Source organism: Sebastes umbrosus, chromosome 4, assembly GCF_015220745.1.
Source record: "Sebastes umbrosus isolate fSebUmb1 chromosome 4, fSebUmb1.pri, whole genome shotgun sequence".
Taxonomy (NCBI): Eukaryota; Metazoa; Chordata; class Actinopteri; order Perciformes; family Sebastidae; genus Sebastes; species Sebastes umbrosus.
Window position 1 is genome coordinate 29,783,963 of NC_051272.1, and position 27,536 is coordinate 29,811,498.

The 27,536-nt window shown below is 40.5% G+C and overlaps 1 protein-coding gene across 2 annotated transcripts in view; it reads left to right on the top strand.

Moving 5' to 3' along the window:
* Positions 1 to 27,536, top strand: part of si:dkey-246g23.2 (solute carrier family 66 member 2) — a 62,349-nt gene that overhangs the window by 11,656 nt on the left and 23,157 nt on the right. The window lies entirely within an intron of this gene.

Genomic DNA, 27,536 nt, shown 5'->3' on the forward strand with positions numbered 1-27,536 from the left:
TTCAACTATCGGTACAGCAATAAACAAGAGAGACAAAGAAAAAGTGGCTTACCTTTGAAGCGGTCATAAAGTCCAAATATGTGTCCATTCCTATTTATATTCCTTTTGTCTGTTGGTTCACCAATCAAAAGAATCAAAACAATTTTTCATTAAACTTAATCCAAGGTGTCCCCACCTTTCTCTGTTTATTTCCACTTTTCCTTATCGGCAGGCCGGTTCGTTGCTGACGGGCAGGTGGGTTTTAACAGGATAAAGAGAGGTGTTGTGTCTGTATATGCCGGTGCCGTAAAGGAGCTCAAACAGAGCGTTTCAGACAGGGTGTAGGGTGAAAGAGGTGTTGCAGCACAGCCGGTATGAGAAAAATGAAGCCTTTTTAACATTAAAATATGTAAACATGTTCTAGTAGAAACCCAAAATACAAGTATGCACCTGAAAATAAGCATAATAGGGCCTCTTTAACTTCCCAGTCTTGAGGCTGCTTCTTGGGCTGAGTACGCTACTGCCCACATTACACCCTTGTACAGTATAAGTGAGTTGTGTGACCCTCGAGTCAGTGTATCAATTTGAAGGAAAAGGTGTTTATGTTTTCTCAGATAAATATGTGACTTATTACAGCATTCAAAGTAAAGAACATCTGGGCTAAACGAGTGCCCCGTCTGTGTTTCCTGTTGTATCTAATAAGCTGTAATGGGCAGTCTTTTGCACTGTCTTGCATGTACGTCTGTTGCATTTGTTTCTGAATTACTGAATGGTGCAGTGCAGAATGTGATGGCTCTGCCACTCATTCTTATCTGCAACACTCAGGCAGCACTGCAGCAGGACAAATCAGGTGTAACAAGCACAAGCATGCACACACACAGCCACACAGACAGACACTGTGCGACCCGACCAATTTCATTTACATATCCTACAACACACAGAAAAACTGCTTACTTTCAACGTCAAGTGTGTTTAATTAAACCCCTGATAACAGCAAAGTTTAATTAGCAAGTCAAATGATGTCAGGTAGGCGAGAGATGCTTTATTAGCAGTCGAGCATATTGGATTACTTGGGCAGAATGAATAAAAAAATGGTAATAATGTATCATGCCTCAGAGGGAGTATTTGTGGAGATCATTCTTTAGCTTGTAAGTTTTCACAGAAGCTCGCAGAAGAGCTGCAATGTGAAAACATTTTCTTAAACCAAAGATAAGTTTTGTAATTACCTTTTGGATGTAAGAAGCTGTTTTTTTTCCCCAGTCATCATTTTGCCTGGTGGTGTGTCTTTATGATACATGTGGCATGTTGGTGGATATTAAAACAAGAAGATTGAAGAGTGACTCTCCCTTTTTGTCTGACGGCTAATGCGACCATGCTGCCTTCAAGGACTGTTTGTTGTTCTCATATCCTGAAATGAATTATGTATCTGTGAGGAGTACTTCTCCAAATATTCTCCAAAGTGTGCGTATATGTATTTGTTGAGCACAATATAATACATCTAACACTGTCTGTGTATCTTTCACATATCTAGAGAACCGTTCATCCGATCTACTTGACACTTGGCGGGTGTATTGCTGGGGACCCAAGGGAGTGCTTTTTCGAATTTGGTGCAATTTGGATTCGCTCAATATTAATAAACTTTGAATAAACCAGCAAAGAGCGCTCTGTGCAGCAGTGAGGGCGGTTCACTTTTCACTGTAGTCAACGAGCAATGAACACGAACAAGCACTGCACTAGTAAACCAAAAATGAATGATACTAAGTTTCTTTTAGTTTCAGGGTCCTGGTATTGTGCATGCTGGCTCACTGCCACACTGTCAGGGCTTACTGGGACATCTGAATAGAACAGAGCCATCGTTAATGTTATTAACACCTGTGCTTTTCCTAATATGACAAGTAAAAATGTCTGCTATGAAAAAGACCCGCTTGTGTCCTGGTATTGTCCTCCATACCTCATTGGACGTTATTATCTCCCTTTCACAAGAAAGCTTAGTCATCTACCTACATTTGTTTAATTTTCTTATTTTTCTCCCTGGCTACTGTGGTAATTTATGTGTAAGGGTCTGATTTTTGTCCATATTGCTTGTGCATTCAACAATTTTTTTGCTGCCCACTCTCAAATCTCAAATGACTAACCTTCCCACAAGCACATAAACGCACCGATTAGAGAACTTTTCATAATAAATAAGCTTTGACTGAAACGAAAAACTTTGGAAACAAAAGTTTCAAGTGATTTTTAAAGCCCTTCCATACCACTGACTGTACGCCCACTGTTGCCCCTTGATTAGACCTCTCCGTAGGACAGTGTGGGTTTGTACAGACTGTGCTTGATTGACATCTCCGTCCACTCTTCTGTTAGCTTTGTTACACCTGATAGGGCAGGAAAACTCAACCTAAGTTGAGGTTCCAAAATAAAAGAAAACATCTGTATTTAGTCTGCATGCAGTCAGCTCAATAGTGGGAGACATCAGCCCAAATATCCTTTACTTGTATTAGAAAATGATTTAATGGAGATGCTTTTCTTCAGACACACCCGGTCAAGGAAATCAAACAGAATAGAAAATGTGCTATTGAAAAAAATGTCTTAGCCTCTCTCTGAGGGTTTGCTCCGATACCTTGTGGTTATTTATGGATGTGGGTCAGCAATCCATGAACTTGTCTTTGACCCTGCTGAACTGGTTGTGTCAGTCAGGACAGCTTGTCGCCTCATTAGACCAGCACCGGAGAGACGACCTGACAGACAGACACCATCTATCACCATCCATCTCCGCCATATAACCCGACAGGTGTGTGTGACGAGACTGGGTGTTAGGGTATGTGCATCCATCTGTTATGTGTGTGTACTATATTCAAGTGTGTGTGAAGGAGGGAGTCTCAGGGCATGTTGCGCATCTGTTTTGGTGTGTGGGTACCAGACTGTGTTCGTGTGTGACGTGTCGATAAAGACATCCATATATCAGGCCGGCCAGATGCCTGCTAACTGAACATGAAGTCAATACCTTCTGAGTGCCTGTTAAGTCGATGAAAGACCATCCTCAGCTTGTTCACTGTGGCAGAGCTGTGTTTAATATGGCCAAAAAATAGTATCATGATACATTTTCTCATATAGTTGATATCAATATGTATCAATTTATGTATAAATAATGCTGTTATAGTATTTGAAAGATTTCATGATACTGACTTAAGCTGGAAGAAACCAGGTTTGTTTAGACAATATTTTAAGTTTAAGTTAAACATTTAACTGTGCAAACATGACTTGAGCTGCAACCTTGATTATTTTCATTAACAATGAATCTGTTGATTTTTTATTATTATTATTAATAATAATAATCATGTGTCTATAGAAACTAGTGAAATGTCAGAAAATAGTGGAATATGTTCCCAGAGCCCAGGTTGGTGTCATCAAATAGTTAGTTCAGTCCAACCAACAGTCCAAATCCCCAAAATATTACATTTAAAATTATCACAGCACAAAAGTAGCATTTTTGCTTATTTAATTACTTAAATGATTAATCAGTTATCAAAACATTTCAGTGATTCATTTTGTTTTCATTAACTAATCTGATAGACTAAGAGCTGTGTGATTCCTATCACTTCAGATTTCTTTGGCATGGTGTGATGGCTATCGTTAAGGTTTTATTGATTCTACTCTTATCAGTCTCACACCCGACACAGAGAGCAGGAGAGAGGCTGCAGCGTGATAATAAATTACACCGAAATGCTAAAAAGTACTGATAACAAAACCGATACTAGAGCCTTTAATAATTTAGCTCCGGTGCCCGTTAAAAGGGCCGTTACACACGGGGGGCGTGACGAATGAACGACACGAAAAGGCAAAAATACTCTCCTGCAAATATTATATGTCTAAGGCTTTTATTGTGAAAGGACCAATGAAATTAAATTTGTCAAGGTTGAAATGATTAATAAAGTTTGCCGTCCTGGTTCGGCCTCTGTGTTGTTGTTTCATAAATATAGCCAACCCAAACCGCACAACGTATTTGGTTGATGCCTTTATTTTCGATGCAAAAGCTCAGAAAATCATCCTTGTTCCGTTAAAAAAATATGTCGCTTTTATACCACTTAATATTTGCGTTCTGTGTGAAAGTACAAAAACAACAGTTCAAAAAAAATATAAATACGTGCGAATTAATCACAAGAAATAAACGCCGCGGGTGTGTAATGGCTTTAATATTGTGTTTCGATACCCACAGTAATCAGGATAGTCGTGAATCAGGATTTAGCTATATGATATTTAACATACATTTTTATAGTGACATAATCTTCACTCCTGTAATGTTCTTTCTCATCGGGGTTAGCAGCCATAAATGAGAGCATGATTGATTGTTTAGGTCAAGCTCCAGTATTGGTAGCTACAGTATATTAATACGTCGGACACTGTTCTAACAACACTTGCAGGAGCCTGTAATTTCATACACTCTGTGTACTCACTGGGATGGCACCTTTCAGGTGACGGAGGGGATTAGCTTCCTGTCGGGGTTTGCCCTGCATGGCTAAAACTCTAATTTGGAATTGTGCCATTTTTGGTTAGTCAGCAGTTTTCTCCCATGTGAAGGGTAAAATGAAATCACTGTTTCTCTCCCCTTTTCTCCTCACAGTTGAAGGCCTCTTTGTTTTTGCCAGCCGCTGGAGGCAAACCGCAGCCCGATCAGCTGCACTGTGTCCTGGCTGGCTCCATCACTAAAGCCACGCGCCAAGAACCATATTAAATACAAACTCCCAAAGTGTATGACCCCTATCGAGGAAATGATAGAGTAACTCTGTTGTGGTTTCCTTGTCGGGGTTGCGGTAGTGGCTTGTGATACCACACAGGAATTACCTATGAAAGTCCTCCAGCGGTGCTTGTAAGGTGAACTAAATTGTCCGGCGCCTCAGTTCTTGGAGAGTAAATGCACATTAGTCCTTGACTCCACAACGTCAAGGAGGTGGCATGATAAACAGATCGCTGTGAGGTGTAAGCTCATTATTCCCTCATTATGTTAACCTGAGATTAACTTCAACCTCTCGTCCTTCACTCTCTCACGGCTTCGTTGCTCGGTGTGTTGTGCTTTGATGAGACCTGGGTATGCGATAGAGTTAAACTTAAAAAAAAAAAACCTGGCACGCTCATTAAGAGGAAACTCTTTCTGGCTCTCACACATTTTACACACCGCCTCAAAGAAAATATACACTAAAACTATTCATAACTGTTAAAACTGTTGGTATATTTTCCTTATTTCAGTGTATAACTGTCCAAATAAACATTATGTAGGGTGGTAAGGAATTTAGTGACATGATTAAATCTGCTTGTGAGTCACTCATGAGTTTGACAGACACTGGGTTATCCAACTCAAACTTGCCATGAAATAAAAACATAGAAAGTTTTCCAACTCTAAACTCTACAAAAATTCTTGGATGATCCATTTTGCAGAGGAACAGGAACTTACAGCTACTGTATGTAGGATATAGCAGGGTGCCTGCTTCACTGTCCTAATTGGAGAGGTGATGCTGAGCCCTGGGCACTGTGCTATCCATGAGACACCACACTTATGCAGACTTCTCTGACTCGTCTCCAACTTGTCCCACTGTGCTTCCTGAGAACATCAGTGCCTGCAGGACTGCCCTCAAACCCAAACACACGTACACACACACACACACACACACACAATGCAGGGTGTTCAACAAGCAGCTCAGATAATTATCAGAATAACAACTGGAGCAAAAAAAATATGAAGACAAGCTCAAGTGGATTATATTAACAGCTTTTAATCACCATTGCCAACACAGTCTCACGGCATCTCATGAAAAAGTCACAAAATTATATTTATTTGATTCATGTACATAGACACAAATTTCCCTTTTTTTGGTGACTCAGCACGACTTTCAACAATGTATTTTTAGTGCATTTTCCAATGTCCAGCAATGAGTAACGCACGTGTCAATTTCCGCTCCAGTTTTTTCAAAATAAAACTGCTTAGTTAGGATTAGGAAAATATAGACTTGGTTAGGTTTAGGCAACAAAACTACTTAGTTAGGCTTAGTTTTTATTCATGTCTCGCACTGAGAATTATCGTTGGAAGACATGTCTCATTTTTTTTATGTAATTACTGTAACACCTTGACACTGGAACGGCGGGTGCACCAGTGGGCAACCTCTGGTTCTGAAAAGTGAAGCCAATGTGGAAGTGCCTTCAACTTGCATTCTTTCTAATAGTTTATGAGAAAATGAGCCTACTTCTCACTTGATTTATTACCTCAGTAAACATTGTAAACATGAGTTTATGGTCTCAATCGCTAGTTTCAAGTCTTCTTCAATACAGCATGATGTTCATTTAGTAAATTATGGTCCCATTTAGAGTCAAATAGACCATAAAGCAGGGGATGCTTTAGGGCTTTGCTACCTTTTGATTGACAGGTCGCTACCACGGCGTTGTCCGGTCTGGGAGTTAACCGTGTTTTTGTCTTAGAAATTTAACCTTTTCACAGTGTGTTTTCAGTTCATGAAAGTTAATTATAACCTTTTTGATCGCCTAAAAATGTCTTACTCAGCATTCGGTTGTACTTAGCTCCACCCTCTCGTGTCACTTCTGGTTGCAAAATACCAAGATGGCGACGGCCAAAATGCAGAACTTGAGGCTTCTAAACGGCAGTCCACAAACCAATGGGTGACGTCACGCTGACTACGTCCAGTTCTTATATACAGTCTACGGGGCACACCCAATGATAATGTCTGATGGAAGCCCACTGCAAGATGCAGAACTCTCAGTAACACTTAGATAGCAGACATTTTCAGCATACATCTTTCGGATTTGATAAACTGACTTGTACAAGTCCCATAAACTTTTACAGGGAACATATCATTGTCTCTCCCAGAGACATCTCTGCAGCCAGCCATTACGGATGTGAGGGTGAGGAAATTTTCCCACCGGATAATAAACTTGTGACAACACCGGTGTTACCGATTATACCGGATATTCTACACGAAAAGATGACGGTCAATATGTGTAGCGCACTTACTTTGGTCTTTACCGTCAGGTGGCTGTGTGTCTGGCCTCTCAAGTCCAGCTTTTGCTGCGGGGCCACAGAGATCTACCTGACGCCGCTGCGCCGCTTACACCAGCTGTGGCCGCTCCGTCCTCCTCACGGCGATTACCTCATTAACATTATGATTCCCTTATAGCATTGGGTTTAAATCTGAAATATTGCCAAATAGGCGCGTTTGCTTTTCGCTTCGACACCAAATCCTCTGCCATCTCTCGGTCTGTCAACTCTCTCTCGTACCGTGTGGTGGAAATCTGACACCTGCTACTCTGAGCTGAGACTCCTTAAGATGCATTCACGTTCACATTGTAGTGTCCGTTGTTTGACTATCTATTGATTACACAGCGCTGATATGCCAAATTGAACTAAATGGGTTTTATCTCTGTAATTTAAGTGGGTAGGTAATGTAATCGTTGTGTGTCCGACCACCGTGTAACACCAGTAACACCGACTATCGTGACAAGCCTACCAGCCATCTCTTTCGCTGCTCCACCCTCTATTTGTTTGTCATTTATTTACTCCCCTTTTCTCTCCTCAACCCTCTTTCTTTATTTCTCTCGTCTTCACTCTGAGTTGCTAAAGCAAACAAGTGGACACTGATGCAACCTCACAGCAAGACCATGTTTGCTGATACTCAGATCCTATTCCATCATGCACCATGTTGTATAAAACACTGAAAGCCAGGGCTTGGTCAGCTACCAAAGGGAAAAAATACTAAATTTGTGAAAAGTCCCAGACATGTTTGGGACAAGTGGTGAGCTACTGACCATCCATACTTCAGGTCAGATTCTGAAGTGTTTTATAAAGTTGTTTATGAACAGGCCCAGACAGGCCCAGTCCCTGTTGTTTAGATATGTTTTTGACAGTGTTGTGATGTGATATGAGTGATAAGATTCTTAAAGCTGGATCCTCTTACTGTTCTTTGGCAGAGCGAGAATGAAGTCCATACATCCATTTTTTTAAACTGATCTGTTTATATAAAATCGCTACAAGACGTACAAATACAAACGTTTATCAAGCAACGCGTTTGCATTTTACTTTGGCAGTCATTATGTCTGCCATGGCTTCTTGTTATTTCTTTGTCTCCACTGTGTAGAGACATAAAAAAGAACATTGGAATGCTAAAAGACAAAGAAAATGTCTCATATTGATCGACACCTACAGTGCTATTAGCGTTTATAGCACTGTAGATGTCGACCGATATGAGACATCTTCTTTCTTTGTCATGCGTATCTTTTTGAGAACAAGCTTGAAGTTTAATATATTTTGTTATTTATCCCCTTTACTTATTCTCTGCTGTTTGCCATAGATGGTAAAACATTTAGCCTTGTTAGCTCCTGCCTTAAATTGCCACTCACCCAGTATTAAGCTACAGGTGTAAACAGTCCCAATAAACTGACATGGACATTATTTCTACACACACACACACACACACACACACACACACGCAGGGAGAAGGGAACAAAGAAAAGTAGCCAGTTGCGTTGTGAGGAAGGTCAATGGACATTCTATCTAAATAATGACTTTTAATGAGGTACTGCTGTGCTAATTAATCTGACTGGATGATGAGGTAATTGTACCCTGAGGAAGAAGATGAAGAAGTGTTTGTGGCTGTGTGTGTGTGTGTGTGTGTGTGTGTGTGTGTGTGTGTGTGTGTGTGTGTGTGTGTGTGTGTGTGCGTGCGTGCGTGCGTGCGTGCGTGCGTGCGTGAAAATTGCATGACAAAATCAAAGCTGAATATCTGACAGGTGCTCTTACTGACCTTTTACATGCACATAATATTCCAGTTTCTGCCCGTATTCCATAAAAGACAATATTCCTACTAAGCTGTTTACATGGCTAATGAAAATAAATAATCCACTAATGTTCCCGTTTACATGCAGCCGTGCGTACTCCGATTAACGTAACCGGTGGCGAACTTTGCCCGTGTGAACACAGCCTCCCTCTTTCATTCCTTCAACCACCTCCCTGAAAAGGTCGGCGTTGTGATATTTGCTTATTTACAAAAACCTGTTGATATCCAAGTGTTTCAAAATGTTCAAAAGTACGCGTGTTTCTCCTTCTGACCAGAAATGTGGGCTTTTCTTTTGGGCATGCGTCTCTGCAAACTGTCGGCTAGTTTGTGTATGACGCACAGAGCTGGCCGTGTGTTCCAAACTGCCGTAAAATCACCAATTGAGGCGCATATTCCGAATGCACTGTATACATGTCTAAAGAATGCTCCTACAACCTGAATAATATCGGCATATCCTACATGTCGTAATTGGAAAATGCTCCATTCGGAATAAGGCCTAAACGGAATATGCTGTTTACATGACCCGAATCAAGTTCAGAGTATTCTCATATTGGGAATAATAGTGTGCATGTAAACATAGTCAGCGTCATCTACTGATTGTGACTGTTCCCTTACATCTCAGAGCACACTGACAAAAGTAGTAGCTTTTATCTAACTGTAAGTATTTATATTATGTAATCTGGGATAAATATTTGTTTACCGTACATACCGTATGATAACATGCATTTGTAATTCACATCGCAGTCACAGTTTTCCCTGTAGGTCAGAGCCCATTCCCAGCACACTGACTGCAGTTGTTAAATCTCATGTCTCATGACTCCGTTTCAGTGCTTTGTCATCTAAACACATCAGATTGTATTTACGAACACACAGAGTGTAGAGTCTGCATGGTACACTATATGTTAGTGGGATTCATCACAATTACATAATGTTAATTTCACAAGTCTTGGGTAGTCATTGCCCATAATGCTTCTGTGTATGCTGTATTCACTTGTCAGTTGTCATAAAAACAGAGAAAGCAAATGTATGTGAAATGTGTTCACTCTGTTTTTAGCAAAAGCTGCAGACGTGCCACATCACAAACCATCATCTCTGCTCTGTCACATTGTGTGATCTACAAAGCTTTTGACACACACACGCAATGTCATTCTGCAGCTAATAATAGCTGCCCTTGTGTTCTAGTCGCATTATCTTTTATTTACACCTGCTTATCTCTATAGGAAGAAAGCCCCCCCGTTGATAAGGTGTCTGTCCTAGTAGACCGACCCTAATAAATAGTTTGGAACCCTTTTGGTCCCCTGTGCTGTCGTGTCCTTATCGGGACCTCCCGACTCTTCCATCTGGTCAACAGCTGATTATCGGACCAGATCACCTTCACACACAGCCGGGCTTAACTTTGACTCTGCGAGCGTATGCGTGTCTTAAACAAGAAGGAAGCAGGGCGAGAAAGAGAAACAGTCTATGTATTTTTGTCTATATGTGCATCATGTACTGTATTTACACCCACGCCACTGACATGTGTTTGTGTGTCTGTCAGAGAGTGTACAAGAGAGAAGAAGAGAGCCCAAGTGTAGTTAATTTCATCTTCCCGTCTGTCTGTTCACCTCCTCAATTCCATCCACTCTGCTCCTCCATCCTCAGCACCGAGGTCACTGCATCTCAGCACTTTGGCTGCACCACTCTGTCTAGTTATCATCCATAAGACACACTGCTCCATCGTCCACTACACCAACACTCCAGCCTTTCAGAACCCTTTTTATGTCTGCTCAAAGTAGCCAAAGAGAAACCTTGTTGCATTTACCAGTTTTTTTGTACTTAGAATTCTCTCTTAGGTTGGAGTAAAATATGTGAGTGGTCCAGACAAGTAATGTACAGATAGTCTGCCTCCCACCACTGGGGGAAAATCACTTTTTTGACTAAAGAATTATAATGCCTTTATCAGAAATATTTTGGAATTTAAATATGTAGCCGACATCAATTAAAATGCTAAATAAATTTTTTGTTCACCATATCATCGTGGCTTGCCAATTTACTATACTTTTTCATGTTTTTGTCTGCTGATTTTCAACAGCGGGACTTCAAGGTTGGCGGTGTGAAATTCTTCTTTTAACCCTTTTTGCGAATAAAACTTCCCCACAAACGGAGCGGAACAAGTAGCCTTATGTAGCATTTTTGGGGTGTTGGTTATGTAAATGATCAAATCTCATGAAAACGCACCTCCTCATGAACAGGTGGCATACATCACGTTTAAACAAATCATTTATGACAAGTTTGTGCAGTTAAGACAGTTTGCCAAAACCAACTTTGAACACTTGTTGCATAATGCCCAATGGTTGAAAAATATTATCAAAATAACTACTCACAATTTGGGCTGTGAATCGATTAAAACATTTAATCACGATTAATCGCAGGATGTGAAATATACCTTAAAGGGAGATTTGTCAAGTATTTAATTCTCTCGACAAATATGCTTGCTTTATGTAAATATATGTATATATTTATTATTGGAAATCAATAATAGCACAAACAATGACATATTGTCCAGAAATCCTTACAGATACTGTATTTAGCATAAAAAATATGCTCAAATCATAACATGGCGAACTCAAGCCCAACAGGCAACAACAGCTGTCAGTGTGTCAGTGTGCTGACTTGACTATGACTTTCCCCAAACTGCATGTGATTATCATAAAGTGGGCATGTCTGTAAAGGGGAGACACGTGGGTACCCATAGAATCCATTTACATTCACATATCGCCAAAATTTTGCGTAAGTTTGCAGTGTGTTATTTAACCTTCTTTGCGACAAGCTAGTATGACATGTTTCGTACCAATGCATTCCTTAGGTTTCATATGATAGCAGTGTCTTCACTCTAGCTGTAAAACTGAGCCTGCCACAAGCTCCGTAAAATCGATTGCGCTGCATGTCGTTTAGTAGGTGGATTTTTTTCTGGAGATGGGCACGGCTCAATCCACTCCTCCATAGAAGTTAATGTTTCCATTCTGTAGCGGGTTTTAGCAGTTAACTTTGTTACTTTGTATTTGTAACCTATTTCGTGTTGGCGGAAAGTGATCCCCACGTGACCCTGTCGCCGAGCAACCATGACAACACATTAGTGTAACGTGTTTTTCTAAGGCGTGGAGTGATACTGAAGTACAAAGGAATTAGAAGTCATAGCAGTGATTTGTGGGTATTTTATCATGGCTATTAACCATTAGATTGCTTAATGTGAGCTACCATTTTATAAATGGATATATACCATGACAAATTCAATGTGAAATGCCACCACACATAAGCAGTATCACAGGGACATTTGCTTTATTAAGGAAAAGCAGGAGTGGCTGGCTAAGCATTAAGATTTATGACATACAAAATGAATTTGTATGAAAAAGTCCTTGACAGGCAGCCAAGAATATCATTGTCCTGCTCCATTATCCTAAAATTGCAGGATATAAAAAAAACTCAATGAGTCCAACATTGTTCGCCCAATATGAATATGAACATCAAACACCCTTAAAGCTGAAAGCCAGCACTTTAATCTCAAAGTTATTGTTTCTCATCCAACGTGCTGAAGTAGAGCCAGAACAATAAATACTTGTCACTGTTCTCACACTAAGGGGCTGCATTCTATCATGTAGTTACAATTATCAGCACAGCCTAAATAGATGGACTTTCCTGCTCACTGTCAGCTCAGCGTCAGTGCCGTGCTCTGATGTTCTGCTATCAGACGAGTATTCGCAGCCCGAGTCTGACAGCACGAGCTGCATTGAAAGTGCTAACATAAGTGAGGCCTGCATGGGACGTTTTGCCTCATCTGAATCTCCTGATGTTCCCTTTATTATTCTACTGCTGGTGAAAACAAGAGTCTGTCAGCGTCTTTTAAGTTTCTGAGAACAAATTTAATAATAAAGAACAGTTAAAAATGAATCATTTGAGGGAAACTGGGTAGGACTATGACTAAGTGTCTGTTATGTCATTGCTGGCAACAATTAAATAGCCTCAGTGTTTGGCATTTGCACATTAAATAGCACATTTGTCTGTTCAAAATGTACCAAAAAAGGGAGATTTGTCAGGTATTTAATACTCTTATCAACATGGGACTGGGCAAATATGGTTGCTTTATGCAAATGTATGTATATATATTTTTATTATTGGAAATCAATTAACACAAATATGACAAATATTGTCCAGACACCCTCACAGGTACTGCATTTAACATACAATTATGCTCAAATCATAACATGGCAAACTGCAGCCCAACAGGCAACAACAGCTGTCAGTGTGTCAGTGTGCTGACTTGACTATGACTTGCCCCAAACTGCATGTGATTATCATAAAATGGGCATGTCTGTAAAGGGGAGACTCGTGGGTACCCATAGAACCCATTTTCATTCACATATGTTGAGGTCAGAGGTCAAGGGACCCCTTTGAAAATGGCCATGCCAGTTTTTCCTCGTCAAAATTTAGCGTAAGTTTGGAGCTTTATTTAGCCTCCTTTGCAACAAGCTAGTATGACATGGTTTTCCTTAGGTTTAATAGTTTCATATGATGCCAGTATCTTCACTCTAGCTTTAAAACTGAGCCCGCTGAAAGATCAAATAGCAGCTGGGCACCCAACGGCGGTTAATTAAAAATCACAAGTTGCGTTAATGCGTTAAAGAAATTAGTGGCTGGAAAACGACTTTGCGTTAACACGTTATTATCTCGTTAGCTTTGACAGCCCTAATTAGTAGATAACAACTCATCAACTAGCAACTGGAATACATAATTGAAAACAAACTACTCACTTGTCACGCTGGATGACCTTTGAAAAACACACAAAACGGAAAAACAGCATTTCTTTGAAACGTCAAACTTTGATTTTGCTGTAGACAGCAAATCCAACACAAGCAATGAACTTCAAAAAGAGAACGCAGAGGTTTCTTTAAGGCCGAATCACCTGCAGACACAACTGATCTCGTGTGATCTTTAAATGATTTGAGCCATTTAGGGATTTAGCTGGCATGCACGGCAAGATATAGAAGCTTATACGGACGCTATCAGGACAACTGAAGGACAACGCCAGTGAAGGGCTTTTTTATCTCTGGTTTTCTCTGCTTAATGGAACTTACAGTACTGGATAGATGCAAGAGAAGAAGAGTACAGGGAGGAGACAGGGAGGAGGGGATGCGGTTGACAGAGTGAGAGGGAGAATGAAAAGAGCTATAAAGAGGACAGCAAGAGAGAACTAGAACTAGAGAGCAGAGGTCTTCGTGGGTTGGAAAGGTTCCCACGGTGTTGTCAAGTGTCCCAGGTCTGTGTGTCAATATGTCTAATACGAGCAGATTCAAGCAGACTCTCTATAATGTGATACATTTTCATAATCACAGGAGAATAATGCGGCTAGATGGTGAGTGTATACTGTATGTACTCTTTGAGACCGCAGCTGCTCTTTAGTCGGTGGAGCATCATGCTGCATCTGCATTTTGGATCTTGTCTAATTATCCTCTGGACTGGTTCTAACTGTCCTTGGGTCAGTTTCAGATAGGATCTCTCTCTTTTTTTCTTTTTTTTTGTAGAAAATTAGCATGTGCACTTTAGGTTTGGGCGAATTGGGTCTAAGGAACATATGATGACCTTTAATAGAGCGTGGGAGACAAAAATGAGGAGGAGAGACTACAAAAATCAGTTGTGGTGACATTTACATACGCCGAGCAGGGAAATATTGTTGAAATCATCATGTTTTTAATGTTAAGAATGTTTTTCCAACCTCAATATACCATATTAAATTCCAAATAGGGCTGCAACTATCGATTATTTTCTTTGTTGATTAACCTGTTGATTATTTTGATCTATTAATCGATTAGTTGTTCGGTCTATAGAATGTCAGAAAATGGTGAAATTGTCGATCAGTGTTCCTCAATGTCCAAGATGACATCCTCGAATGTCTTGTTTTGCCCTAAACTCAAAGATATTCTGTTTACTGTCATAGAAGAGTAAAGAAACCAGAAAATATTAAAAAGCTTGAATCAGAGAATTTCTTAAAATATTACTAAATCAATTAATAGATTATCAAAATAGTTGGCTATTAGTTTAATAGTTGACAACTGATTGATTAATCGGTTAATTGTTGCAGCTCTAATTCCAATTAAGCACCTCCCCATATCAATACATGATATTATATAGTATCTGCTACTAACCATGCACAGAATATTACCAGGCACCAGCGTTGTATATATTATGTATTTGTGGTCCTAGTTTTTAAGTTCAGTTTCTAGTTAAGATTTGAGTTATTTATGGTTTTACTATGTTATTTTATTATTTATCTCTTTCTGAGTCCTTATGATGTTTTATGCTGTAACGAGGCAATTTCCCAAAGGGATGAATCAAATATTCTATCCAGCTGCGGTATATCATAATATGGCAAATGCAAAATCATACAAGATTTACCAATGCAATATACTGTGTTCTGCTGTTGTGTATTGCATCAGACAAAACTCTTAGCACACAAATAAAAAAATATTAGCCAATTTTGAATTCAGTGAATAACAGTAAAATATGAAATTATCATATAGTCATGGTGTGATTCCACTCAAATTCAATAAGCAATCCTTTTGGATTATTGCCCAGCGAGGTCTTTGCACACTAAGTCTGTATATTCCGTATGTGTTTTTTTAATAATCCGTCATCCGATAAAAATCGTTATGCACAGAAACCTTGCACACTGAGTCTGATGCATTTTATTATTATATTTGTTGCGAAATGTCGCAATACGATACAAAGCTGATTTAATTACACTGGTGCAATGGATAGCGCTAGTCCAAAATGGGCATTCACTAATGAATAAATGACATGAGCAAGAAGCTATCGTTTAGCTGCTTAGAGCACAATCACTACTGTCTAATCTTTCCTACGTCCTTTGTTTTGCGAGCCGGTGTGTAAGCGTGATAGACACAACGTGGCGTCATATTTATTTTTAAATGTGCGGCAATTTCGGACGACGAGTCCATGAAAGGGGCACACAAGCAAACACATGTACGTGTATAAAACAGACAACCCTGTCAGGGCCTTGAACCCGACTGAATGGAAGTCTTTTGGGGGGAGTGTGGCACACCGAAGGCTCACTGACTCCCTCGTTTATCTCACAGCTGCAGGCGCCTGCCAATGACTTTTAGGGACGAAAGTGGAAGGAGGCGCTGGAGCGAGAATGAATGTTAAAACGAAGGTAGATTGGATGGTGGTGGTGGTGGATGTGTGGGTTTGACAGTATGCCAGAACTGTCAATGGACCTGAAGCTAAAACAAAATGTTGTTACGTGTGAAGACGTCATGTACTGTACTGATAGATAATGTGGTATTCTGTCAGGATACACACAAACAAGCACAGGAGTGGGTCATCAATCTTCTCGTATTGAAGCTGGACGTCTTCACCAGCACAGGAAATGATTGAATAGAACTTTTCTGACTGTCTCTTATCTAGCCATTAACAGGAGTAACACACAGAAATGGCTCCTGCTGCCATGTGTGTGATGGGAACGTCGTTGAGTCCCCATCAGTAAAGGGGTGTGTACTCTGATGGAGCTCTTTAGGAGTTATTCTTTAATGAAACGGGTACGGATGTGGAATCCATTAGTACACAGCAGAGGTCAGGCAGTCACAGAATTGTTGTTGTGGGTCGTTAATGTCAATAGAGCTCATTAGTTAAGCTTGTCTGGGTCAAGAGGGTAGAAAGAACACACACATACACTCAGTGGGGAAGCAATCAGTCGTGGAAAAACACAGTCATGGTTCAGTAGCAAGGTCAAAGCTACCCACTTTCAGAACTGCAGCAGAAACTCTTTGGAAAAAGTGTTGTTGACGAAAAATTATTATTATTTTCTGCAAGCTGACCAGACCGTGACTGAAAGACATTTTTCTCTCAAATCCTAGTTTTCATCTTCATTGTTTTTTTAATTAGCTGTCAAAACATGCAGTTAACATGAGATGACAAGAAGAAATTAATAAAAAAGACTAAATAGATAAATATTATAATTTAAGACGTGAATTAATTATAATCATAGTCATAGAATCATATGAGTAAAAATCTACTGTAGCAATACAGACAAATGCACAGTATGGTAACATAAATGAGGTAATAAATTGTGAAATAATTTGCATTTAGTAAAACTTAACTTAATTAAAATTAAAATGGAGTTATATATATATATATATACTCAAAACAGACGTGGTATATGGTTCTGTATTTACTACTATGGTGTAAGTGTACGCGGATGTATGTCTGTTGCATAGACTGTATATAAGAAGTGGACATAGTCACTGTGACCTCACCCATTGGTTTGTGGATGGCCGCTTTGAAGCCTCGAGTTCGGTATTTTGGCCGTCGCCATCTTGGTTTTTTGCAACCAGAAGTGACACGAGTGGGTGGAGCTTAAGTACAACCGAACGCTGAATAAGACATTTTTAGGCGGCCAAAAAGGTTACAATTAATTACTGAAAACACACTGTGAAAGGGTTAAATTTGTAAGACGAAAACATAGACAACTCCCAGACTGGATAACGCCGTGGTAGCTTCCTGTCAATCAAGAGGTAGCCTTGCCCTAAATCATACCCTGCTTTATTGTACTACTTTACTCTAAATGGGAACATAATTCACTAAACAAACATCATGCTGTATTGAAGAAGACTTGAAACTAGAGATTGAGACCATAAACTCATGTTTACAATGTTTACTGAGGTAATAAATCAAGTGAGAAGCAGGCTCATTTTCTCATAGACTTCTATACAATCAGACTTCTCTTTGTAACCAGAGGAGTCGCCCCCTGCTGGCTATTAGAAAGAATGCAAGCTTTATGGACTTCCACATTGGCTTCACTTTTCAGACCCGGAGGTTGCCCCGTGGTCTGTTGACACAAGATGAAAAAAATGTACGCCATGCAAACCCAACGCAAATATGGATATATTGTGCTTTAGCAGGCTCAGCATCTGCAAGCTCACAACCTATAGCTCCTGTTAGCCAGAGCAACCCAAGAGTGAAAGACACAAGACTTTCTGTTTACTATTCATAAATTCTCTTCCTCCTGGGGAACATCTTTGAAGTCACACTTCCGAGGTAATGCAGAATTAACCAGCAAGCTGACGCTGTTAACAGCTCTTTGCTTTGATGCCAAGTAGAAAATCCAGTGCTCGCAAGGTTTCCAATATGTATTGTGCCTGTGCACGGTATTTACTTACAGCAGCAGTTGGCATTTTTTTGTTTTAATGAAGGGGAGCTAGTTGGCTAAATTTAGCAGCAGTTGTGGAGCCATCATAGAGGCTGTGATTGGCTGAGGATTGTCGTTTGAACATTTTGTAAAAATGTGCTAAAATTGATATTGTCAATGTTATTTGTAGGATTTTGTTTGTGTTTTTGTTAATAAGAGTGAAGAACTGCTCTTGACCTCATAAATACCCAGTAATTGTGCTGAGCTAACTGTCCTAATATCACATACATCTAAGCTTCCAACCAGCCAGTAGAAAAAACTATTAAAATGCACACAATGCCTCACCATTACGCATTCAAGCAGGCAACTGTAAACTGTTGACTTGCGAATGTATTACTTGGATGTTTCTGCTTGAATGACTTTTGTAATACACAAAAATATTATGCAAATGAATGTACCCGTCGTCCCTGTGAATAGATATGCATTAGAAGACGCAGACAGGCTTTTTTGTTTTGACGGACGTGACCAAACACACATAAAACCGCTGCTATGCTGTCAGGGACTGAAGAAACAATGTGGCCCTCTGTTACAGCTTAATTTATTTTGTTAATTTACCGAACATAAGAGATAAAAAATAGAGGACGTGCTTACGACGAATTGGGCAGCGAAGCAGCAAATCCAAAACTGGATTAAATATGTAAGCTGAAAAAGATAATGTAACAGAAACAAATCAAAAATCCAAATGCATAATGTGGTGTACAGCCTATTGCGATATTCCCCTGTGGCAAACATGCACACAGAAGCTATTGGAAATCAAAGAGTTACAGTAATTGCACTGGACGTTGTGATTCCCGTATGTGTGTGCATGTGCATTTTTCTGTGTGTATTCAGGCGTGTTTGTGCAATAGTGTCTGTGTACATCTTCAAGATAAGATCAGAAATTTTAATTGCTCAGCAAAATACACATATAAAGATGAAGATGAAGTATTCACCGACGCAAATATTATCATAATCCTGCTTGCCTCAGTGAAAATGACCTTAACTGCGTTGTCTTTTTTCACATTTTCATTGCACTTTTCATTGCTTATCACTGTCTCGCACATTTGAAGTCATTTTGTTGTCGCGTTTTTCGGTAAATGAGCCATTAATTACTTTGTTATCTTGTTTTTCTTTGCCACGACTACTCTAAATGAGATAATGTTTACTTGGAGCTCTTTTTTGCGGCAGCTGAAGAGGCCAATTAAGAGCCTATTCTTGTGGGTCATACAGTATGTGCTCTTTTTGTGTGATTGAAGACACGCAGTAGCTGTTGACTGAGCTCAGAGATCATGACTAGAAAGTTTACAGCCAGACAGATGTGCGTTTGCGCAGAAATAGCAGTCCTTGTTGCCACAAATAACCCCCCGTAACGCATGGCTGGTCTCGAGCTGCCCGTTCTCCACATGGTGCCGGTGCCAGTCTGACATTGTGCAGCAGCATCCCCTCTAAAAATTCCTCTCCGCAGGGAAGCATCCAAACAGTTTAGCAGGAGGGAGGGAGAGTGAAATGGAACGGATGATGTGGAGGGGTGGCAGACACAAACAAATCAGTTGCTTTTTTAGAATTATGACCAGATGGTTCTTGTTATCATTGTTTCTTTTGTTTTTCCCTTTTGTTTGTTTACTTTAACCCTCTGTGACCCACAGTAGACCACTTTTTGTCTTTTTTAAGGGAGTACAGGGGGGTCTTTAGGGGGAGATAGCAGGTCAACAGTAGATGTCGCATAGAAGTGGTGTACATCATCTGAAAGCTGGGAACCTGAAGATTAATTTGAGATGCAGCTCAGCACTGTGTGTCAAGTTGCTCAAGTCATTAATCAGAAATAAACATTAATTAACTTATTAATTAAAATAAATTGTAAAAGTGTACAAGGGCTTAGAACATTATGATAGAAGTATATGATGGTCATCCCCATGCTCACTTATGTCTTATAAGTTGTTGTAGTAATTTTTGGGTTGATAACATTTGTTACACAGATTCAATGCTAAATGTAACCATTTTTTATCACTCGAGAATTGATAAAAAATGATCAATAATCCCTCCAAAATACCACATTAATTCACCAAGACCTTGAGGAACACCATAGAAAAAGCCATACTCTGATTTGGGATCAAAAACTTTTGACATTTGGAGATTTCTGCAAGAATTGCATTTTTCAGCAACTTCTGCAAGCACTTCTGTTCTGGAATCTGCTCAGAAACCCCCTTATTGTCAATCTACCTAGGAAAGCCATCCATCCTCTGAATGCCTTGGGTCTGTAGTTTGTGGCTGTAAAATTTCATGAGGCTGTGATTATCCTAGAGGTCACCACAGGTCATTTTATAGAGTGAGGCCAAGTTTAAGAAAATGGTCCCAATAAAATGAAATGGCTACTATGGGGACTAACATCATCACACATGAATACAATTGGGCTCATTGGATTCTCAGCTTCCAGTCATACCCAATTTATATAATTCCAAGACTGTTTAGGGACCCCAGTATGCAGAAATATTCAAATAGCATATTTATACTGCATTCAAATAACTGCATGTTTTTGGCCCAAAACCACATGTGATTATCATAAAGTGGGCATGGCTGTAAAGGGGAGACTCGTGGGTACCCATAGAACCCATTTTCATTCACATACCTTGAGGTCAGAGGTCAAGGGACCCCTTTAAAAATGGCCATGCCAGTTTTTCCTGGCCAAAATTGAGCCTGACTTTGGAGCGTTACCGAGCCCTCCTTCCCAACAAGCTAGCATGTCATGGTACCAATGGATTCCATAGGCTTTCTAGATTCATATGATATCTGTACCTTTTCTCTAGCTCAAAAGCTGAACCTGATTTTGTTATTAGTGTATGCAAAGAAGTTAAAAAATTACTTATATTTTGCTTAGTAAATTAACCAAATGTGTAATGAAGTTTTTCTGCTCTCAAGTTAAATATTGCTAGTTCAAGAGACTAATTCCACCGGGAAGGCAATTTGTTCTTCTGTGTTCACACAGTAACTTAATGAGTGGACATTATTTTAGAAGCTTTTGTATTATTCAGAGAGCTGACGGAGAGAGAGGGAGACACAGAGAGAAGTGGACCCCTTACTATCCGTCTTCACTCGGATTTGTTCTTCTGCTGGCGAACTAAGTTCTGTTTGTAACAAGCCCCTCTTTCTTTGGTTTTCAGTCTGTCTGAGAGAGAGAGAGAGAGAGAGAGAGAGAGTTTAGAACGGTTCAGTGACTTTCTGTCCGTCCACATGATTGCAGAGCGCCCGTGGTGTCCTTATTAGAGCTTGTCAAGACGGTATAAGAGGATTTGTTTTCTGGTGTGCCTGTGATGTCAATACTCTTCGTGGAGCTGAAAAAGAAAAGGCGGTCCGCAGGCTCAGCTCATAGATATTGTGAGATGGCCCTTGACCAGATTCTGGATCAGTTTAGGATGGTATAGTAAGTAAGTTATTCCCTTGCCTTACTACATAAATTATATACTGGAATTTTGATTCTTGTGTAAGTTTTGATCAATTTGTTGCTGCGTTAAAAAGGTTTACACTTGTATTGTAATTCCTGTTAATTTTGAAGATTTTTTACCAAGTTGCTGGTGTACAATTTATTATTTTTTATAATAAATAACAATTCAGTAAATTTACATCTATGTATTTATTTGTTACATTTTGGGAAAGCAATGTTTAAGTCAAGCCTGATGTTGCCTTAAACATAAAAGAATGATCCCAGCCACTTCCACACAGTGAAGCATACAGCTTATTAATTAAACACTGGTATCGGATCGGTACTCGGTATCGGCTGGTACCCAAAGCCCATGTATCGCTATCGGTATCGTGACTGAAAAAGTCGGATCGGTGCATCCCCACTAAAAAAAGTAGTGTTTTTTTAACCATTATCATAATCTGAAAAGTTCACTAAATTCTGCATGTCCTACACGAATCCCCACCTGTTCACAGTTGATGCCAGTGAACCGAGTATCCGAAAGACAGACGTCAAGAGATCTCAGGCAGCAACTTTCACACGTCTTAAAATACACACAGAGCAGACTCCGCAGAGCTGAGTCGCTCCGCTCGCAGACTGACAGCGCTGAGTCAGCATATCTCGAAGCTCTCTAGCTGTCAGCGTCCATCCTCGTCTCTGTCTCTCTACCCTCAGCTCTCCGTGTTGTTCTTCTTTCTCTGCTCGGCCTAATGGGAAATACCGCGAGTTTAGTCTCCATATATCTGCTCGACTGACTCAAGGCTGCTCTCCCTCTCTTCCTGACTCGCTCGCCCTCTAATCATCCTCTCTCCTTCCTCTGTGCAGCTCTTAAGCTCTAACAAGCGCTGAAACAAAGTCGCCATAATGCTGCACCCCAGATAGACCCACTAAAGCTGTCACAACTGCGGACTTACACCTGGACAGACGCACACAAAAATTGATTGACTTATCCTGGCCGAGCAACTTCTCATCTTCCCTGAGTAACTTCACACGCGGTTATTGACATTCTCGCGGCCGCTTCCTTGCCCGTTTTAGTAATTGAATTGTTTGATCTTGTATGGGCTTTGTGTAAACAGAGAGTCTGTGTGAAGAAGGGAGCGCTTCGCCTCCTCCTGGCACTCCAGAGTCTCTGGGGGTCTTTGAAGTGCGGCCCTGGCCTCGACACACGGCAGACAGGAGGACGCTGTTTGGAAAAGGCCAGGCTACGTGTCTTGTCCTGTCCTAGGGTGACAGGACAGCAGCCACAGAGGAGGTGTGTGAAGTGAAGACACTTTTTTTTAGTCAGCGAGGTGGGTGAAAAACAAAAACAGATTGATAGGAAGGAAGCGAGCAGAGGCCTGTACTACGAAGCGAGTTCAATCTTCTTGTTTTCTGGCTTAATTAACCCTAACAAACGAGATCCCGCTAAGTGGTCCTACGACGGTGGTTATCAACTCGGTAAATCAACCCAGTGTTGACGAGTGCGTTCACTTGAAAGAGGAGGTGTTTGCAGCATGTGAACAATCACTAACATGGACAAGTCTACTGTCAGCAGAGCGGAACATTTTTCAAAGGAGGAGCGAACTATAATATGAGACAAATACGAAGAAGTTAAACACACAATCCAGGCTAAAAGTAACACAGCTGAAGCTGCCAAATGCAGGAAGGACAGCTGGCAAAAGAAAAAATTGCCGATGTGTGAATGCGTAAAATTAACAGACTTATTAATTGAACGGAATTCTCAAAAGTCAGATATAGTCTTCTAGATGGGGCAGTGAAATATAAATAGCTTTCAGAATACATTGGATGAATGGATTACACTTTATTATACCCTTTGGCAATGGCGAGGCATGTATGACTATTTCAGCCTTCTTTCAGCTGTGTCCCCGACTCTGGCGGTGTGAAACGTACTTGAGAGCAAGTAAAAAAATAAATATAAAAACATAATTCAAAGCGGTAAGCACCCACATCATACAGCCAGCTGTTCTTCCTGCATTTGTCAGTTTAAACTGTGTCATTTTTAGCCTGGATTATGACTTTAACTTCTTCGTATTTGTGTAATATTAACATACGATCTACGCACCGAGCTTTGATTGGTCAGTAGGAGGTGCTTTTATACGAGTTGATCTCTTATCTGGAAACATAACCTGCTCCGGAGCAGGTTAAGCCGTTCAGCATAAATTACCATGATGATCTACCCCGGTAAGAAGTGATCCACCTTCGTAGGATGGAAAACCCAGAGTTAACCCTGAAGTTACCTCGCTAACCGCAAATCCGGCTTCGTAGTACAGGCCTCTGGTCAGGGAAAGAAGAACGCCTGGGATGATGCTCGATATAGGAGGACAAATAAGAGAGATGACTCCATGAATGATGCATAGCTTTCTCTCCTCATTATACTCTTCCGGGCAATTTGATCATGCAGGTAAACATACAAGGCTGTATAAGTGAGAGAGAGGGAGCCAGGATATGAGGAGGGGAAGTGGGTGTGTTGCTTTCTGGATGAAAATAGATTGGCTTGGTAAGAGAGGACAAGAGAAGAGCATTTTTGGTGTCTGAGTGTGTGTGTGTGTGTGTGTGTGTGTGTGTGTGTGTGTGTGTGTGTGTGCTGACGATAAGCAGGAGAGAGAGGGAGGGGAAAGCTGAATTAAAAATCGAGAGATGAAAATGGGAGAGAGGCTCAGCGGGAGTCTTTTTATACACTGAAAAGTTGACAGTAGTTTTGAAATAGCACTCCTCTCATTGTTGCTGCTGTCAGCATGTTTATACTTCACCACCCTGGCCTCATTCAAAAGGAAATGAAAGGGCTTTTATGTTGCCGATAAAAGGGCAGCCTCTAAGCCTCTCCAGTCTCCCTCTGCCAGCCGCCACTGTCTGCAATGACTCAGGTTTGATGTTGTGTTGAAGTAAAGGGGGCACCAAGAGTGAAGAGGCACTTGTGAGTAAGAGCTCAAATGTGCCAGGTCCTCTGTCTTCAGCTCTTTGGCTTCTGTCAGTGTCATAGTTTGCGAGGACAGACACATGTCACGCCCCGAGAGTCCGCGTTTGTCAAGTAGTATATGTGTGAGAGAGCTGAGAAGCATATGTGTGTGTGTGTGTGTGTATGCGTGTGTGTGTGTGTGTGTGTGTGTGTGTGTGTGTGTGTGTGTGTGTGTGTGTGTGTTTGTCTTGTATCGCTCTCTTCTCCCACCTTGCATGTGTGTGTGTGTGTGTGTGTCGTCAGCTGTGGGCGATGTGTCTTTTGTGGCTCTCGATAATAAAGCCATTAATCACGCTCGCTGTTTGCCACAAACATGCCACGCTGCACTCGCTGCAAGATGTCTCACTCGGTCTGTCCCAGGACGCAACATCAGATGCAGCTCACTGGAGTGGAACGGGAAACATCCCAGCCTGGTGTTGTTGGGTGTCTCTGTGTGTCTGCATGTGTGTGTGTGTGTGTGTGTGTGTGTGCGCGCTGAATATTTTGTGTGACCATATATGTACAGTATGTGAGATGATATTAATGGATGATGTTCAGACAGAGAAGCACCTAAAACTGAAGTGCTCCTCTAGTCTAGTGATTACAATGAAAAAGTTGGCTGGAATATATACTGGGTTTCCAATATCCCTTTTGGCAGGCCATTGCAATTTGAGTCTCCTCAAAAGTAAACATAATTCAGAATTTTTACCTCACATGATGGAAAATACCTGTATGTACCTTTGAACATTGAGAGGATTTATAACTAGGGCTGTCAATTGATTAAAATATTTGTATTAATCGCATGATTTCCAATAGTTAATTGCAATTGATCGCAAGTTAATCACACATTTTTTCTATTTGTTCAAAGTGTACCTTCAAGAGAGATTTGTCAAGTATTTAATACTCTTATCAACATGGGAGTGGACAAATATGCTTGCTTTATGCAAATGTATGACTATGAGTTGCCCAAAACTGCATGTGATTATCATAAAGTGGGCATGTCTGTAAAGGGGAGACTCGTGGGTACACATAGAACCCATTTTCATTCACATATCTTGAGGTCAGAGGTCAAGGGACCCCTTTGAAAATGACCATGCCGGTTTTTCCTCGCCAAAATTTAGCGCAAGTTTGGAGCGTTATTTAGCCTTTGCGACGAGCTAGTATGACATGGTTGGTACCAATGGAAGGTTTTTTAATTTCATAAGATACCAGTATCTTCACGCTTTTCCTAAAAAAGAATTAGTGGCGTTAAAACAAATTTGCATTAACACGTTATCATGTATCGGTATCTTGATTCTTTCATTCATTCATTCATTCATTCATTTTAAATAGCACAATAACGCCTCTGAGAGCTGAAAGTGATGTTTATAATTGTTCATTTCTGTTTGATGAACAGTCATAAAAGCCAAAGGTGTTCATTTAACAACAATAAAACATTTTGAAAAGCAAGCAGATCCACACATTTAAGAGACTGTGAACAGCAAACACTTTTTTTTCAGTTGGTTGTCAAAATTGTCATTAATTCATTTTCATTTAACTAGTTTATTACTATTAATTGTTTAATTGTTTGAGCACTGGTATCCAGTCCAATTCTTAATAATAATCAACGTCCTGACCAAACTGCTGCTGGAACTATTGCTCATTTAACTGACAAAATGATATCAAACAAAAGATTAATTAACAACAATTTTGATTCATAGTTTAAAGGACCAGTGTGTAACAATTAGGATGATCTATTGGATTTTCTTTAGTGTTTTCGTTACCTTTGAATGAGCCATTTATGTCTACATAGGGAGTGGGTGCTCTCCACGGAGTCCGCCATGTTTCTACAGTAGCCCAGAACAGACTCTATTAACTTTTCCTGCTTGGGCCGGAGTCGATAATGTTACTCGCTCCAGAGTTAACCCTCATTTATTTCTGCACAAACTGCAACTTCCACTGTACATTCACTTGGTATTCTCACAGCTAAACTAATATCTCTTCTGCTCCACTCGCTCACTTGTTCGCTCACACACATTCGCCGCCGCCGCTCTCTCTCTCTTGCTTCACCATCACTTCCCACGTACACACACTCTACACATTGGCAACAGCTCTAGATAGGGCAATCACGTTTTCACATTGGCCACCGTAGCAATCCTACACGCTTGGCACACACGGGAGGAGTTGCAATCTGCAAGATGTTACACTTTTAAGTCATTTATCACAAAAAGAGCCAATATATATAACTCCATTTTATTAACATTTTCTAGATCAAATTGTTAACCAAAAGAAAAATAATCAATACAACTAATCACCAATGAAAATAATCTGTTGCAGCTCTAAAACTGACGCATTTTCAAAGGTTTTTCTTATCAGCCTTTGCTCCCAACATGTGTCTCTCGTCTATGTAGAAATTCAAGGACACACATGCCATTTTCTTCATATAGGTGCGGCCTATTCAGCCAGCGTGAAAGGTAACAGCGGAACATGTTGCTGCCGGGTGCTTGGCAGTATGCCGCGTCACACTTGAGTCCCCGCGCTAACTAATGTGCTCTTATTAAGCCATCAATCCCCTTTAGCTGATGTCAGCTGCTTTTCTACGGCTCCATGGTCATACATAAGCAATGAGAGACTGTCCATCATTTCACATTATGGTCCATTGAGTAGATGTCCGATGGTGACGAGAATGTAGATGTAGCGGGCCTTATGTTTCCCCTCATGAGCTTTCCTTGGCAGCTCCCGAACCAGCTGATAGGAGGGACGTTGTTTTAGGTTGCTGGACCACTTAGTCTTGGTTCAATTCTAATTCAAAATCACTGACTTTTCTATTCTGTCACTGGTGCCAGCCAGCCCTTCCATTCAAGTTGAGTAGCTGTTTTAGAGAACAGCGCTGTATTTATCAGTGGATTACAAAAGCCACACATGATAAATAGAGTTGTGTCAGTGGAAAGATAGCATTAAGACGAGGGTAATACACTTTCTAAATGTATAGCCTGGCCTCACCAAGGGCCAGGTTATTCCAAAGTAATAGAAATGTAGAAGCCTTCGAGTAGACCATTTATCTTTGTTCCATTCACTTATGCATGTGCACGGTATTGATTTAGGAGTGCTGTCTTTGCAGAATTTCTATGCATCCTTTAA